The following is a 17,598-nucleotide window of genomic DNA, read 5'->3' on the forward strand; positions in this document are numbered from 1 at the left end:
AGTCTGGTCTATAAGAGTTAATTCCAGGACAACCTCCAAAGCCACAGAGAAACCCTGTATCGAAAAAAAAAGAAGAAGAAGGAAGGAAGGAAGGAAGGAAGGAAGGAAGGAAGGAAGGAAGGAAGGAAGGAAGGAAGACCAGCATCACTGAGGTGAAACCTTCTAGGAAGTATTTCCTGAGAGTCAGCACACTGAAGCTGCGTCCCACTGGTGGTAAAGGTGGTACTCCATGCTGGCATCCCAACTTGGTAGTGTGCCGTCACCAGGTGGTACTGGTTTTAAAGTTACAGATGGGTCATGGAGAGCGGCTGAGGCTGGCACTGTAAAGTGAGAGGCCATTGGTGAAGGTGCAGCCTTAGTGGCAATTAAAGGCCCAGGACTGGAGGGCGCTTCCTGACGAGCATTCTCCGGTCTTCACTGTCATGGCTCCAGCTGGGCCTGCCTTTGCTTCACTCCCTAACAACCACCCCTCACTGCACCCCAGAACACCTTCACACTGCCCACCAGGTGTGGTTTTCGGGGGGCCAGGGTGAACTGGAGAACGGCTGGAATTATTGAGAAACCTCGAGACCAATCAAGTTGGCTCTGTGCTGTCCTGTCACCTAAAATTTTTGACTTCTAGTCTCTAATACTGGAGGCAAACCCTAGAAACAAGTCTATACTACTGAAGTCAGGACAGGCACATGGTCACCTTGTCTGCCTTTTCTAGAGTTTTAGGTCAAAAGCCCAGGCTCCAGGAGCGGGTGATCTTGGTCACCCCAGTTACACAGACTGTTGGCATTTCGGGCAGATCGGGATGGGTCAGGTATTCTGGCACTCGGAGTCACAGAATACTGAGTGTTACACAGCTCAGGTGGAAAGGTATGCTGGAGCTAGGGAACCACAGAATACTGAGTGTTACACAGCTTAGGTGGAGAGGTACCCTAGAACTCGGGAGCCACAGAATACTGAGTGTTATACAGCTCAGGTGGAAAGGTGTCCTGGAGCTCGGGAGCCAAGGACTACCACAGGTGCAGTAAGCTTAGCTGCTTACAGCCCTGCCTCAGGGAAAGGCTTCTCAGTGTATTGGCTCCGCTCAGGCAGAACAGGGTCTTCCAGCTGGGGATTTTTGCCCAGTGTAGCAGTTTTGCTCGGCAGGAGGTTTCTCCGGCGAAGTTGCTACAGTTCAGCTCTGCTCCTGGAGAGCAGAGAGCAGAGAGCAGGGAGCCGAGCTCTGCCAAGGGAAGATTTCCCGGGCAAAAGTGTTACAGCCCTGTTCGCTCTGCTCCGTCGCCACCACCTCAAAAGAAGATCTTCACCCAAAGCTCATCCAAGGAGTTTATTGGGAGGGAAGGATCCAGGAGAGTGGTTGCCCTCTGCCAGAGTGGCAGCCCACAGCAAAGTAGTGTGAACAAGCTGAACGGATGCAGGGTTTATACAGGGCTTCCAGGGTGGGGATTGGTCAGATTTTATTGCTGCGCTCAGATTGGCTAGAGCTCTGCTCCAGGATTGGTTAGTTTTCTGCACAGGATTAGGGTCAGATTTGGCTCTGGTTTAGGGTGCTTTTCTTTCACTGACTCTGATTCCAGGGACAAAGTGTGCTTCTTTTGGCACTGGTTTCAGGGTCAGGGTACATTTCTTTAGTTCTGGTTGCAAGGCCAAAGTGTGTTTCTTTGGCTCTGCTCAGGGTGTGTTACTTTGACTGGTCCCTTTTCCCTACAGAGACAAGTTGTGAAGGTTAACACACAGTGGTGAAAAGAACAAAAAAGGAATGCAATGATCCCAGGCTCATCTTTAGGTTGAAAGAAAGAAAGAATGGGGCAAAGGAGTGTGAGAAATGGACTAAATTAAGCTGCCCTTGTCAGGGGGTAGCTTGCTGATCACTATCTTAGTTCTGGTTCTTCAGGATGGTCCAAAGAAGTTGTTGCTGTCATCACTTCAAAGGAATGTTCTAGTTCCAATGAGAAGATTGCTTCTGCTCCAGGGTTCAGCCTCTGTACCATAAATGATTACCCTCTTTGTGGGGATCATCTTGCTAAGGGAGATCGTTTAAGTCCCTTGTCACAAAGATATCTATTGGTCATTCCAACTGTTCCTGAAATCCAAGATAACATAAAGAGAGAATAACTCAACAGGAAAACAAGACCAAGTTTGTGATCTTCAAGCGGAAACTCCAACGGTAACAGGGAATCTGTATTAGGGTGGAGAGGATATCTGTGAGAAGTTCAGGATGAAGAGCCCTGTAAAGACGTTAAATGGCTTCCTAACCTTTCACAGGATTCTTTGCAGCTTGGTTATAACCAACACATTTAAGTCAAAGAAGTTCATAAGCTATAGACCTTAAATATACGGCAAATAGATCGCAGAGCAATGTATACCCTACCCTATAATTAGTGTATTTTGAAAGACTCAGATAATGTAACACAGGGCAATCTCAAAAGTACACACACATCAGGAGATGGAGTTAAATCTGTCTTTTGTTTCGTTGCTGTTGCTCAGGACTTTTCAAGATGTGTATGCCTGCCTGTGTGGGGTGGGGCACGCACATCCATGGGGGCCAAAGATTGACGTCAGGTGCCCCCAATCATTCTCCACCGTTCTTTGAGACAGTCTATCACTGAACCCGAACTTGCCAATTCAGGTAATGTGGCTCGCCACCAAGCCCCGGAGATCCTCCTGCTTCAACCTGTCCAGTGCTAGCATCATAGGCATGTATTATGCTGGTGTGTTCTATCTACACAGGCATGTACTACACCTAGCTTTTTTACATGGCCTCTGGGGAATCAAACTCATGACTTCATGCTTGCACAGCAAACACTTTACTGACTGAGCCATGTCCCCAGCCCCAGGGTTGTATTTTTACCCCAGACCTTTTCTTCTCCCCAGTCCTGCACAGTCTCTTATTGTCCCATTTGGCCACCAATCTGACCTTTCTCCTGCTCAGAAACCTTGAGTCTCGCTTCTGAGAATGCATGTGTCGCCCTGGCTGGCTCCACACAGAAGATTCTCTTTGGATCCTGTTGTTGGTTAGGCTTGTTTTGACGGATCTGAGACGTCATCAGGAGTGACAGCTTCCTGGGTCAGCTGGCTCGGGCTCTTCTGCATGGCAGGAGTGATGGGAGTTCCTAATGTAAATACAGCAAATGCCATGACAGACACTTGGAGATATGTGGGTGATATTCCAAATAGTACAGAAGCATTTGGAGATGCAGCTTGGGAGACTTTAGAGGAACTTCAGATTGTCACTAGGCCAGTGGCCTGAGGAAGGCAGATGACTCAGGAATAAAGTCCAGGCACTTAGTGAAGTCCCACCCAGCAAGTGATCAGCCGAAGAAGGTACCCCAGTAATGCCCAGTAATGGTCAATGGCTCTCAACTTTCCTTCCTTAACGATGGGTCGAAGGTACCCAAAATATTTCTAAAGACAATTCTTTCTCTGCTGCTCTTGACTTACTCGCTTTGCAAGTTCAGGAGCAGGGCCTGCTGCCTGGAAGGAGAGTTAGGATTCCAGTCTTTAATCACCCTTATTTTTAGTTGTGGGGACAAGAGAGTTGAATTACTATGCTATCATTCCCTTGGGCTGAAATCCATCTACTCCTAAGAATCTCAATGGAAAAAAAAAAGTTATGCCTGTTTTTACTTTCCATAGCTTCTATTCTTGGGAAAACAGGTTTGCTCCAAAATCTACAATCTTTTAATAATCTTGTTATTTTTTTCCCTCTTTGGCTTCATCTTTTCCAACGTCATCATTACTCCCAGATCAGTTCAGTCCCCCACCTGCACACCTACTACCTAGGGAATGCTGGTTTAAAAGTCATCTTTCCTTTAATAGCTAAGTGTGCAGAACAGCAAGGAGGATGGGGGAGGTGGAGTCTGATGCCCATCATGGAATTTGGACAGCAAGCTGGTGTTCAGGAATTCAGAAGTCAGCAAAGGTGTCGGTCTTCTGTTTTTGGAGACTTGTGGGTCCTCCGCTGACTATCAGAGTACACTCCTGATCTGCCTGCTGTCTTGCAGTCTTCTCGTGGTAGTTTTGACCTTTCCAGCAGGGTGTGTTACAGTGGCAAGCTTCCTGCTGGCTCTTGGAGCCTCGTGTGGAATCAGATGAGTAACTGTGTCTTTTCTGGCTTCCCACGGCATTCTGATTAGCCTACTTTACCTAGCCAGAGCCAGCAGGAACTACCTTAGACTCTCGACATCCCTTGCTATCAGCTTGAAGAAGCTTGTTTGACTACTAATGATGTTAACTGCCGGAGCAATTCTCAGCGTGTTCATGGTCTTAGAGTTCCTCCTCTCCCTCTCTACCACCCCATCTGGCTTCTTCCTTGTCAGTGTGTGATAATAATTTCCTTGATTTTATTTTTGAGAGAACGTGTCATGTTGGCCTCGAACTTACTACGTCGCTGAGGATGACCGAGAACCTCTGGCCCTCCTGCCTCCAGCTCTTGAGTGGAGGATGCACCAACTGTCTGTGCAATGCAGGGGATGGGATTCGTGGCTTCTTGCATGCTAGGTAAGCATCCACCAACGGAGCTACATCTGCAGCCCTCACGCCTTGATTCTCAACCCTCCCTGTCATCGAGTAGTCACCGCCACACTTTCATCTTAAAGAGGGTTTAGGGCTAGGTGGTGGGTGGGGTGAGGCTGGAAGCCAGCAAGCTATGGTGCTGTCCTGGGAGTCATGAGCATGTGAACCTTTCCAAGGCAAAGTGAGCTACACACTTAGTGGCTCTGACCCCTTTCCCATGAGAGGACAGACGACAGTTCCCTGGAGATGCTTCAGCATGGTAGGATAAAGGAGGCCTGGCTCTTGGGATGAACCACCTTAACAAAGTTCCTACAGGAGCTGGCAAGCTTGCTCACGCCCACTCTGTGTCTCCTCTTTAGATCAGCGCTTCCCAAAAAAAGTTCCAATCACAGAAACTTCCCTTGAAGGCAAATGTAGGCAGAATTCCACAGTTTAGAGCTGAGTGCTTGGAGACAAGGGGATGAGGGGGTGTGGGGAATGGTTTTCTCCTCATCTCCCCTTTCCCATCCCATGTACTGCAGGCTCCCCACCAAACATCCCAATGACAACTTCCCCCTGGACTGGACCACTTCCCTTGACCAGAAGGACGCTGTCCTTCCCAACCCCACATCCCCTTTCCCAGCCACAGAGTAGGACAGATGTTCCCAAGCAGAGAGCTGAAATTCAATCGGAGGCATTCCTCCGGCTGTTTACTTGGTGTCTCATGCCTCACAGTTTCTGGGGTGCCCTCTGGCTGAATCCTGCCTCTGCCAGGCCAGCAGGTAGTGCCAGGAAGCAGGACTAGAATCGGGTGGCAGCGGACATGTGGGATCTGAATCCCGCTTGATGGTTCCCACATAGCTCTCTCTTGCAGACAGATTCCTGGCTCTGTGGCTTGGGGTTCCATCATGCTTCTCACACTTTTTGCACTGAGAATGCATTGGAGAAGCATCTCCCAGTTCATGATGGGGATCTGGGAGGCAAAGTAAGACATGGAAATACTGATGACCAAGAAAACCCCAGTCCTGTAAAACCCCTCAGCATCCCTTAGCAAGCACCCAGTAGAGCGGCTAATACATTCTGTGTTGTGAGATAGCTGTACACTATGTGAAGATGCATTTGTTGTGATTGGTGTAATAAAAAGCTGAACAGCCAGTAGCGAGGCAGGAGGTATAGGTGGGACTTCTGAGGACAGAGAGGACTCTGGGAAAAAGAGGAGATGCCAGGACGCAGAGAGGAAACAGGAGATGCAAGCTGAGGGTGATGCCACGTGACAGAACACAAATAAATAGAAAAGGGTTAGTTTAAGTTACAAGAACTCACTGAGACATGCCTAAGCTAAAGACCAAGCTTTCATAATTAATAACAAGTCTTCGTGTCTTTATTTGGGAGCTGGCTGGCAGGACAGAAAAAGACTTGTTACATATGATGTCCAACATGGAATCTTGAATATCCACGTAAGGCCTGAGAAAGTGGCCCTTCAGGTAGGCTTGGCATATGGGGGCATGGCTCTTCTAAGAGCCAGCTGCCAGCAAAGCACTTGAGCAGTCAACCTGCTCGGTAAAATGCCTGCCATGTCATGGGCATAGAGTGAGTTCCCCAACAGGCTCCAAAGCTACACAGAGAAACCCTGTCTGGAAAAACAAACAACAGCAACAAAAAATAAAAATGTATAATTAAGAAATGCAGTTTAGTCATCTGTAATAGTCAAACTTGTAGTCATGTTAGGTATGTTTTAAAGGTCAGACACAGCCAGGCGGTGGTGGCGCACGCCTTTAATCCCAGCACTCGGGAGGCAGAGGCAGGCGGATCTCTGTGAGTTCGAGGCCGGGCTGGACTGACAGCCTCCAAAACAATACAGAGAAACCCTGTCTCATAAAAAAAAAAAAAGGTCAGACACAGGTACATTTTAGATAGATAGATGGTCTTCAAACACTTCAAAGACCTACAGAATGTGACATTTAAGATGGGTTTTTTGGGGGGTGTTTTGCTTAGTTTTGTTTTGGTTTTTTGTTTGTTTGTTTGTTTGTTTTTTGAGACTGTTTCTCTGTGGCTTCAGATTCTGCCCTGAAACTAGCTCTTGTAGACCAGTCTGGTCTCAAACTCACAGAGATCCACCTGCCTCTGCCTCCTGAGTGCTGGGATTAAAGGCATGTGCCACCACTGCCTGGCTTAAGATGTTTTATTAATGTAAGGCTTTTCATGACAGTGAGACGCATCAGCAGCAATTTATTTCAAAAAAGGATAATTGATGTTAGAAAACCTGCATATGGAGTTTGCTTTCATTGTGACAAAATTATTCCTTGGGTAAGAAACTGCCCTTACCTCAACTGCTGACAGAATGCTGTCCAAATTGGATGAGCAGCACACCTAAGAAAGTGACTGCCAAACTTTGCCAAGGCAAGATAGGACAATTCCTGCTTCACAGAAAAGTCTGTCAGATATTCTAGGCCTGTAGGCCAAAGATGGATGCCCCCCAACATTGCATAGGAACCTTGACTGACTGTCCAGACAACCAGCTGTTTCTTTCATTTTAATGGCTTAGGAAGTTGTTTGCTGAGTACTTCCTGTTTACTCAGTTAATATAATATCCTGCCAAGATCTCTGGTGAAGTTGAAGATGAGATAGTTATAGCTACAGTTTTCTTTGTTATCAAATTCAAAAAAGAAACTTAGATAAGAGATATACAAGGTTGAGAAACATAAAAGCTTAAATTGTTTATCTAAGAAAATGTTTGAGGTCTAAAAAGATATTTTTAGGATGCTAATACAAGTTATGATAGAATGTGGTTTAGGTATAAAACTTTGGACTCACTAAGATAGGATAAATAATTCAGTACTTTCTCTAAATTTACCAAATAAAAGCAGACTAGACATTGTAAATGTAATTCTTACCTGATAATTGTTATTATCGTATACTATGCTAGAGTTAAAACCTTTCCTTTTTATTTAGACAAAAGAGGAGAAATGTAAGCTGGGCTTTGATGGCACATGCCTTTAATCCCAGCACTCGGGAGGCAGAGGCAGGCAGATCTCTGTGAGTTCGAGGCCAGCCTAGTCTACAGAGTGAGTTCCAGGACAGCCTCCAAAACAATACAGAGAAACCCTGTCTCGAAAAAAACCAAAAGAAAAAAGAAAAAGAGGGGCAATGTTGTGAAATATTTGTACACAATGTGAAGATGTATTTTCTGTGATTGGTGTAATAAAAGTTGAACAGCCAATAGTTAGACTGGAGGTATAGGTGAGATTCCAGGGACAGAGAAGACTCTGGGAAAAAGAAAGGAGGAGATGCCAGGATGCACAGTAACAGGAGTTGCAATCTGAAAGCAAGATAATAGCAAGTGATAGAACACAGATTAATAGAAATAGGTTAATTTAAGTTTAGGAGATAGTTGAGGCAAGCCTAAGCTAAAAGCTGAGCTTTCATAATTAATAAGAATTCTCCATGTCATTTTTTGGGAGCTGGCTGGTGGGACAGAACAAGATTTATTACAATGTTGCTATCTTTTCTCTTAATCTCAGAAGCACGTTTGACTATGGAGATAACACCATGGCATCTCGATATGATGACATTTCCTGGGGCAGTGGACATATCCTGCCCTACACTCTGGAGCCAGACTCTGCTTCCAGCTCTCCCAGAGTGGTTTAGTGCCCGGGGCAAGTGTTTTTGCACTCTAAACTTAGCCAGCACTTTCGATAAAATAAAAAAGTAGTCTCTGTGGCAGTGGTTCCCAACCTTCCTAATGCTGTGACCCTTTAATACAGCTCCTCATGTTGTGGTGACCCCAACCATAAGATTATTTCCAGTGCTACTTCGTAACTATAATTTTGCTACTTTTATTAATCATAATGAAAATATGTGTTTTCCAGTGGTTGTAGGTGACCTCTATGAAAAGGCCATTGACCCCCAAAAGAATCAAAACTCACAGGTTGAGCACTGCTGCTCTATGGTCTCTTCAAGCTCTCCTCCTGAAATTAAAGGGTTACTGAGGATTATTGGGCCAGGATGGTTAGTCTTTGTTGACAAGTTAACTGGATTTGGAATAACTTGGAAGACACACCTCTGGGCATATCTATGAAGCTGGTTCTGGAGACTTTCAACTGAGGAGAAAGCCCATGTTGAATATAAACAATGCCATCCATGCATTCAGGACCCAAACTCAGTAAAAGGGGGAAAGGAGGAAGAGAGCTAAGAGACAGCATTCATCTTTCTCTCTTTCCTGACCCCAGAAGTAATGTGACCAAGCTGCCTCATGTTCCCACTGCCAAGCCTCCTCCACCTTGTAGGCTATGTTCCCTTAAGCCCCGCCCCCTTCCTTAAATTGCTTTTATCAGTAACCAGGAGACTCTGAGCCAAGTTGCACTGGCTAATGTCCTCTGAACTAAACACAATCTGCCTGTGACCCTGCCCAGGACCTTCCAAAATAGAGGAGACCCCGGGCACCAAAAACGATGTGTGTGCCAGGCCAAGGGAAGCTGGCCAAGGGAAGCTGGCCACCAGGAAGAAGGGCCACCAGGAAGAAGGGCCACCAGGAAGAAGGGCCACCAGGAAGAAGGGCCGCTACTCTGTCTAAAGAGGGTTCACCCTTACTGAAGGTGTCTAGACTTTGGTACCCTTTTGTGCTAGAAATCAGAATGTAAGATTCTTATACAAGGCACACCGGAGCAACTCAGGAAGATGGGGCATCCTCAGGAAGGACTCCCATTGTCCCATTACTTCAGGTCACTCTGACGGACCAACTTTAGGAGCGCTGGGACCAAGCACAGCTGTGTCCTCTACCCATGCACCCCTATAGTTACTGCTTATCAGGTGTGGAGACCCAGGTCTGTTTTGTCTTTGCAATCCCAAAGCATCAAGATGTGATTGCTTCACTGTTTTGTAAGCAGTTCCTGGTGAGCAAATCCTGGGTCTTAAGTCTCCCGGACTGCAATTTGACTGTTGCGTATTACTGCTTGTTCATGCTCCAACATGCAAGATTGAACCCACGTGACGCAATGAAAGGAACCCTGAGTACTAGCCATGCACTAGCCACGTGGTCTTGAAAAGGAAGTGTGAGGTCTGTCCTGGAGTCAGTGCTATACGATCTGTCTGCTTCCTAGGGCCATTTTAGAAAGAAATTCTACGGACTCATTTGTGTACACGGATGTAAGAGCACACAATATACTAGGTAAATGGTTGACCTTAGAACCCAGACATACTGTGAAAGGCATGAAGACACAAGAATGCAAAAAGCTAACAGTCCTGCCTCTAGAGCTGATTAGATTCAGACCCTGCAAGGGTCACATTGTACAAATTACTTATCCCGGCTAGGCCTCTGTTTTCTCAGCTGTAAAATGGTGATATTACTACCACCCACTTTAGGATGACTAAGTAAATATCTATCCAGTGTCAGAACAGTGCCTAGCATACAGTATGCTACATGCTATAACGTATTAGCTATAGATGCTCAATGGATGTCAGTATTATGGAGAACACATCACTCTGGCCACATCACATTTTGTGGGTTCCCAGAGCCCTCCTTTGCACCTGGGTGTGAAGCACACGCTGTGACCTTTAGCATTCTTGAGAGGAAGTCTGGTGGGTCCCAAATGTCCTTTTCCAGCAGGAGTGGTGCTGGACCTCCATTCAGTCACGGCTGACTGAGAACTCACACCTGTCCCCTTCCCACAAGCCTCAGTCTCTCCCCTCACTGTCCCCACCACTGCTGAAAAGAACCATCCTAGTATTCCGTCCCATGATCACTTGGTTGCAACCTCCCAGAAGCATCCCCTACTCCCAGTACAGCTCACCTACTTGGAAGCATGGGCACTCAACACACAGAACAGGGAAGAAAAGTCCAGAGAACAGCACAGGGCCTAACAGCTCCTGCGGGAAACCCTGAAGGATTATTATTTGCTTTAAACATCTTATGAGGACTTTGCCTTTCATTTTCCTGGTTGGAAAAAAAAACAAACCACATTCTTTGATTCCGACATAAAGTGGACACTCTGTGTGTGTGTGTGTGTGTGTGTGTGTGTGTGTGTGTGTGTGTGTGTGTTTAATTGAAATAGATTTACATCACCTTCCAACATCCTTTCCTCTCTCCAATCCCTCCCAGCTTCCCTCCTCCCATGTACCCCCATTCTCAGGATGATAGCCTCTTTTTTCTTTGATTATTACTGTTACATGCATGAGAATGTACACATGTGTATCCACACAAATATATACAAATACAGCCTTATGTGTCCGTTTTTGTTGATCATGTCTACATGGTTTTGAGGTTGACCACTCTACACTGGACAGCCAATAAGGGGCTCATCCATGAGGGAGGCTAATTCTCCCTAGCAGTTACCTGTAGTCTATGGGTTCTCAAAAAAGACACATTAATGTGTCTTTTGACATTGCTATTATTTCAGTCTTGACTAGGGACTGTTTCTCTACAGGCTTTCTGGTATATGTCAGTCTTTCTGGCCCCTTTTCTGTGATGTTCCCTGAGCCATAGATGCAGGAGCTATGATGTATGTATATCCATTGGAGTGGGCTCCCCAGGATCTGTTGACCTCTGCATGTGCCCAGGTGTGGTTTTCTGTGATGGGCTCCATTTGTTGTAAGACAGGTGAAGTGAGTACCTTTAAAAAGAGTTTTATGGCCGAGTAGCGGTGGTGCATGCCTTTAATCCCAGCACTTGGGAGATAGAGAGAGACAGATCTCTGAGTTCAAGGCTAGCCTGGTCTACTGCATGAGTTCCAGGATAGCCAGGGCTACACAGAGAAACCCTGTCTTGAAAAACAAAGCAAAAAAGATTTCTATGTTCACATTTACAGGCTACTCTTGTTTACTGGGACAGTTGCTATTAACCTCCTTGGTGGGCCCTGGAGAGACTGCCCCCAAGCCCGCCTTCAATGACCTCTCTCTGCCGTTGGAGAAGAGCCATGTGAACAAGTGAGCTCCAGCCCCAGAGGGCCCAGCCTGCTCTGACCAGCCTGCTTGGCAAAACATTGTGCCAAGAAGCTGCTTGCTGACACCTATCCACTCAGTTGCTTCCGCAAAGATTTTAATTCAGCCTGACCTGACCTATGGCTGGCCCCTTGGAGGGCCCCCTCTAGGACAAGAGAATTGGATCAGGTGTCCACTAGTCCTTCGCTGTCTCTTCTGTGTGCTGTCAGCCATTGGCTGGGTGTCCACACCTTCCCACAACATCTTGTCAATGACACCTTCGTGTCCAGCCAGGATGCCATCCTTGGCTGGAAGTGCAGATTTCCCAACACCAGATGTGAACTGTGAATGTCACGCAACAGTGACTGGTTCCCAGTATTTGCTCAGACAGCACAGAAGCCTTTGTCCTTGAATCAGTTCCCAAGCCAAACCTTGGACTCTGTTGCCCCAGCCTCCACAATTGCTCCATAAATAAGTCTTAGGTAAGAATTGACATAGTCCATCCTGAGTCTAACACAGATGCCAGTAGACAGAGCCAGAGAGCCTCTGAGTCAGGAAAAGGTTGACAGAGCATTTGCACCAAGTTACCTAGGCCCTGCCATGTGGCTTGACTCATACTGTCCTCTTTATACACACTTTGGAGGACTAGGCACTGCAGTTTTTCTCTGTAGTGGTCAACAATATTTGTAATGTGCATTCTTCCTGCTAGCCTGGTCTCTGAGCCACATCAGTTCCAAATGAACATGCAGGACGCTGTATTAATTATGAAGCTGTTGGCTGTTTGCTATGCTTAATGGCTAGCTATGACTTAATTATTAACCCATAGTTACTAATACATATTTTTATAAGGTCTTATCTTACAAAGGATGCAACCTCATGTGTCCTGTCTTCCCAGGATCACATGGCGACTCTCCACTCTGGACTACATTTCCCAGAATCCTCCTCAACTCCTAGTCCCACCTATCTTGCTTCCCTATTGGCCAACAGTGCTTTATTCATCAACCAATAGGACAACATATACACAAAAGGACTTCCCCCATCAAATATTTCTAAAGGCTTTGTCTTGTCTAACCTCAGAGTTATATGGTGATGGTAATGGTGGTATTTTTTAAGACAGGATCTCATGTAGCTCAGGCTGACTTCAAACTCCTGATGGCCCACTTCTACCTCCCAAGTGGGGCCATTACAGGTGTATACTGCTTTGCCCAACATGGGAAACTTGTTTGTTTGTTTTTAATTTAAGATGTTCTGTAAAATAAGCTACTGGTATTGTGAATTCCATTATGCAGTTCAGCCAAGATCTGAGACATCATAGGAACTGAACTCACTCTGCCTTTCAGCCAGTATTTAAACAGTGTCAAAACTAACAAAACCAGCTGAGCCGTGCACAAGGCTCTGTAATGGAAACAGCACTTCCTGGTCCTTGGTTGTGGTGATTACAATTGAGACCTTCAAAGACACCCTGGAGTAGAGGCTCGCAACTGTAATCCCAGCACTCAGGAGCAAGAGGCAGGAGGATTTCTGTGAGTTCAAAGTCAGCTTAGGCTACAGCTCAAGATCCTGTCTCAAAAAAATAAACAACAAAAAATCAGAATAAAATCCACAGGGATGACCCCAACTAAGAATCTAGGTTGTGGTGGAGAGGCCACCTTTGATACCCTTCCCCTATAATGAGAATGATGACTACCTTATATGCCATTCTAGATCCTTCATTCAGTAGCTGATGGAAGCAGAAACAACTAAACCCACAACTAAACACTGAGCCACACTCCTGGAATCAAGTTGTGAAGAGGGAGGAGGGATAAGCAAAGGAGCCAAGACTGTGCTGGAGAAACCCACAGAAACAGTTGACCTGACCTAGTGAGAGCACAGAGACCCTAGTCGTAAAGTGGGTGCCAGCTGGGAGGCCTGGGCAGTCTATGGGACCTGTAACAGTGGAGCCAGTGTTTATCCCTAGAGCACAAATGGACTTTGGGAGCCCATTCCCTATGGAGGGATACTGTGGGAACACCAGACCTAGTTCAGAGACCCACTTCCCCATCAGCCTGGGAGTAGGCAGCTGTAAGACAATGTTTACTAAAAACATGTTTACTAAAAACAATACAATGCCCGGGGCAATATGTTCCTGAAAAGGGCGTGCCCATGGGAACCGCCCTGTCCTCGACCTTTTCCAAAGACTAACTGCATCCTCAGACCCACCCATCCCCACCTCTGGTGTCAGGGTATATAATAACCAGCCAGAGTAGGAATAAAAGAGATCCTTCTTGAGGAGCCTTCTGGTCTGTGTTGTCAATCCCCGACAGCCTCGCCACATTCTCAGATACAGGCTGTGCAGCGGATGCGGCAGGATACTATTGCAGCCCAGATACAGGAAGCAGGGCCTGGGCCCTCCCCAAATGATGTGAGGGACTTTGAAAATTCCCCGTGGAGGGCCTCACTATCCTTGGGGGTGGTGGGGAACATGGGGGGGATTGATACGTAAATAGGAGTGCTTCTAAAACAAAACAAAAGAATAAATCATCAGTAGGCATAATGGCACATACCTTTAATCCCAGTACTCAGGAGTCAGAGGCAGAGGGATCTCTGAGTTCGAGGCCAGTCAGGTCTACAGAGTGAGTTCCAGGATAGCCAATGCTACATGATGAGACCCTGTCTCCAAAAACAAATTCCAAGCCCATACATACAGGATCAGCTACAGACCCTCATCCCAAATTTAAAATAATAAAAAACCCCTAATCTGTATTTTTATGAGAAAGGGAAATCAGAATTGGATTTCCCCCATAAGGAAGGCTTTAAAAGCAAAGGGTGTCTCTCTCCCATCATTGACTCCTTCAACCAAACTGTTCATCCACCAGCAAGGAATGGGAGGGAGAGTGGACTTGAATGATAGATGTGTGATTAAACCTCAGGGGCCAGAAATGTCCTTATCCTGAAAAATGGCCTCAAGTAGGCCATAGTCACCAACTGGGGCAAGGAGGTGAAAATCATCTGGAAATGTGAACCTGACTCTAAAACATCAGAGTTGGGGAGAGAATGGCAGAGTCTAAGAGAAAAGATGTGCCCATAGCCAGATAGAGATAGACGGATGGATGGGTGGATGGATGGGTGGATGGGTGGATGGATGACAGATTGATGGAGGATAGATAGACAGATGATGGATGGACTGATGGAGGATGGATAGATACAGAGTTACATAGATAAACATACACATGCATACACACAGACAAACAAAAAGACAGGCAGGCAGGCAGATGGGTATACTAGAGAGAAATCAGAGGACAGAGGCAGAGCCTATACTGAAAATCACCTGTTGCACCCTGAAATACAGTATGAAAAATGTAGCTCAGTTTCTACAGAGAAATGTGTTTTCTTATCAAGAGAAGGGACCAAAAATTTGCAGGTAGAAAAAGCATAGCAGCTTTTAAAGTCTACTTTAGAAGACAGTACATTCAAAGCAGAATTTGAGGCTATAGAGGGGTATCAGGAAGCTAGAAACATCTGGAAATAATTCAGCAATATTTGGGCTTCATACAAGCTGAGCCTTCTTAAGTCTGGGTCCCAGAGTCTTAGGGCTTGGACTGCACTCACTCAGCTATATGCTGACTGTCAGATTCAGTAAATATCATGTAAGAGGCATCCTAGGGACCAGTGAGGACAGGCTGGGAATCTCTGGGTATTTCCCTTGGAAAGGCCATTTCTCCTGAATTCTGGATGATTCTGGAAGAGGGTGACTTTAAATGTCTGATACTCTTCTGCTATTTAATGGCCTATTTGTGGCTTTTAGATATAACATCCTTTGCAGAAATAGACAAAGTTTTTATGTCCTCTAGCTCGGTGTTTCCGGGGTTTGTCATGCAGGTTATCAAACCAACAACTTTAACCTTGGAGGGGACCAGAAGGCACAGCCAGGCCACAGTGCAATTTCATCAACTAAATCTGTCTTCTTTGTCTAAGCAGAAGGGAGTGGGGCAGGGTTGTTTTTTTCTTTTTTGGTTTTTGTTGTTGTTGTTGTTGTTTAACACTGACATGTCCTCTTGGAATCCCACCTGCATTGGGCTCCCTCTGAGTTCCCTAAATTAGCTGGGCAACTGAGACATGCTGCTTGGACCTGTGCCCGCTGGGTCTTGCTGGGAAGGAGGCATGTGACAGGTAAGCAGTAGCTAAGATGATCACGTGATCCCTGGTCCCTTTGCATCTTCAGATCCCGTTAGCCCAGCATTTCTCGGCATTAGCTCTTCCCTCAGCCTGTAGAGAGTACCCAGATGGGATTTTACAGTCCTTTTCCAGCTAGCCCAGTTTGATTCTCACTCCCACAGTTAACTGGCTTCTCTGCCTGAACCCAAGCCTGCCAAGACATTCCAGGACAAATGCAATTCCTTCCTGCTCCAGTTGCCAAACAAGATAGACGAGGCCAAGGACAGATGTCTTTCAAGGAGGCCAGGAGATGTGTGAGCCCTGCAGATTCACTGGAAGGAGGCAGGAGAAGGTCGGATTGCATAAGCCAGGCACGTGCATTGTTGCTAATTAATACACTGCCTGTCACGAACCGGACAAGGAAAGACTTGCTGTGAAGGCAAGCTCACCTCACTGTAAGAGTGAAGACACACTGACAGTCTCCAGCCCAACAGTAACATTCTGGACCCAAAAATATGTCAGGAAAGCCAAGCATGGTGGCGCACACCTTTAGTCCCAGCACTCAGGAGGCAGAGGCAGTGGGATCTCTGTGAGTTCGAGGCCAGCCTGGTCTACAAAGAAAGTTCCAGAATGGCCAGGAAGTTTATCTAGGGAAATCCTGTCTTGAAAAACAGAAAAGAAAAAAGGAACTCACAGTCAAGACAGGTGTGCATAAGTCAACAGTTCTGTTCAACCCATGTTATTCACATAACAGAATTATCTCCAGTGCACAAAAATCCCTTAGAAGCTGGCCTTGGTGGCGCACACCTTTATTCCCAACACTCGGGAGGCAGAAGCAAGTAGTTCTCTTCATTTCAAGGCCAGCCTAGTCTACAGATCAAGTTCCAAGGCTGTTACAAAAAGAAACCCTGTCTTGAAGAAGAAGGAGGAGGAGGAGGAGGAGGAGGAGGAGGAGGAGGAGGAAAAAAGCCAGCAAAAGTGCTTTTGAGTGTCAAGCCAGACAGACCAGTGGTTCTTTCCAGAAGGGTATTCTCCCAGACAGCTAGAACAGTGTGTGCAAAAGCTAGGGAGAGGGGCCAGGGCTCTCCAATCCCGACACAGTAAAGTTAGGCTCAGATTCCGATGGCAAAAGCAGAGCCTTCCTACCCATGGAGCCCACAACAAAGCCTGAAATCTGAGTAGGGAGGAAGAGGTCAGGCCAGAGAGAGAGAGAGACAGAGACAGAGACAGAGACAGAGACAGAGACAGAGACAGAGACAGAGACAGAGACAGAGACAGAGAGAGGGGCAGAGAGAAGTGGGAACTGGACCCGGGGATACTGGAAAGCCCCTGTAGACGGCCTTGAGAGGGAAATGAGAATTCCAACAGAGAACACGGGTTCAGAGTGGAGAACTGAGTTCATCTTTACACAAGAGGGGAACAGCATCGGTCTTCCTGACTCCATCACTCAGTGTGAGGTCTTGTCCTTGAACCCCCATGAACTCCTCAAAGGCAGCACCCCCTGAGCTGAGTATCTCACCACCCCTCTTCCAGGCTCTCTCCAGTGCACAGGGAACGGGTCCTCAGCTCACCGTGGTTCTTGACCCAGAAACCCAGGGTGGGTTTTCCTTCTGCCTCCTTGGTCTAACACAGCGGCTTCCTAACACTGCGACCCTCGTGTTGTGCCGACCCCCAACCATAAAATTATTTTCATTGCTATTTCATAACTGTAATTTTATCATTATGATGAATCATAATGTCTATGGTCTTAGGCAATTCATATGAGAAGGTCATTCAACACCCCCACCCCCACCCCTACCCCACCCCCGCCCCAAGACCCACAGGTTGAGAAGCACTGCTATAATAACATTGCCCAGGTCTCTCTGGAAACTACTGTCCTAGTGTTCAGTGACTATTACTGATTTAACAAGTTAGTACAAACTAAGCAGCTTAAAATGCAACCCAGATTTATTGCCTCATAGTTCTGAAGGTGAGTCGTCCAGGGCATTTGCAAGGCTGCGTTCTTTCAGGGGGCTCCAGAAAAGAGAACCTCTGTCCTGCCATCTTGAGCTTCTCCAAGCCACC

This window comes from Mesocricetus auratus, unplaced genomic scaffold (genome assembly GCF_017639785.1).
Source record: "Mesocricetus auratus isolate SY011 unplaced genomic scaffold, BCM_Maur_2.0 Super-Scaffold_100024, whole genome shotgun sequence".
NCBI lineage: Eukaryota > Metazoa > Chordata > Mammalia > Rodentia > Cricetidae > Mesocricetus > Mesocricetus auratus.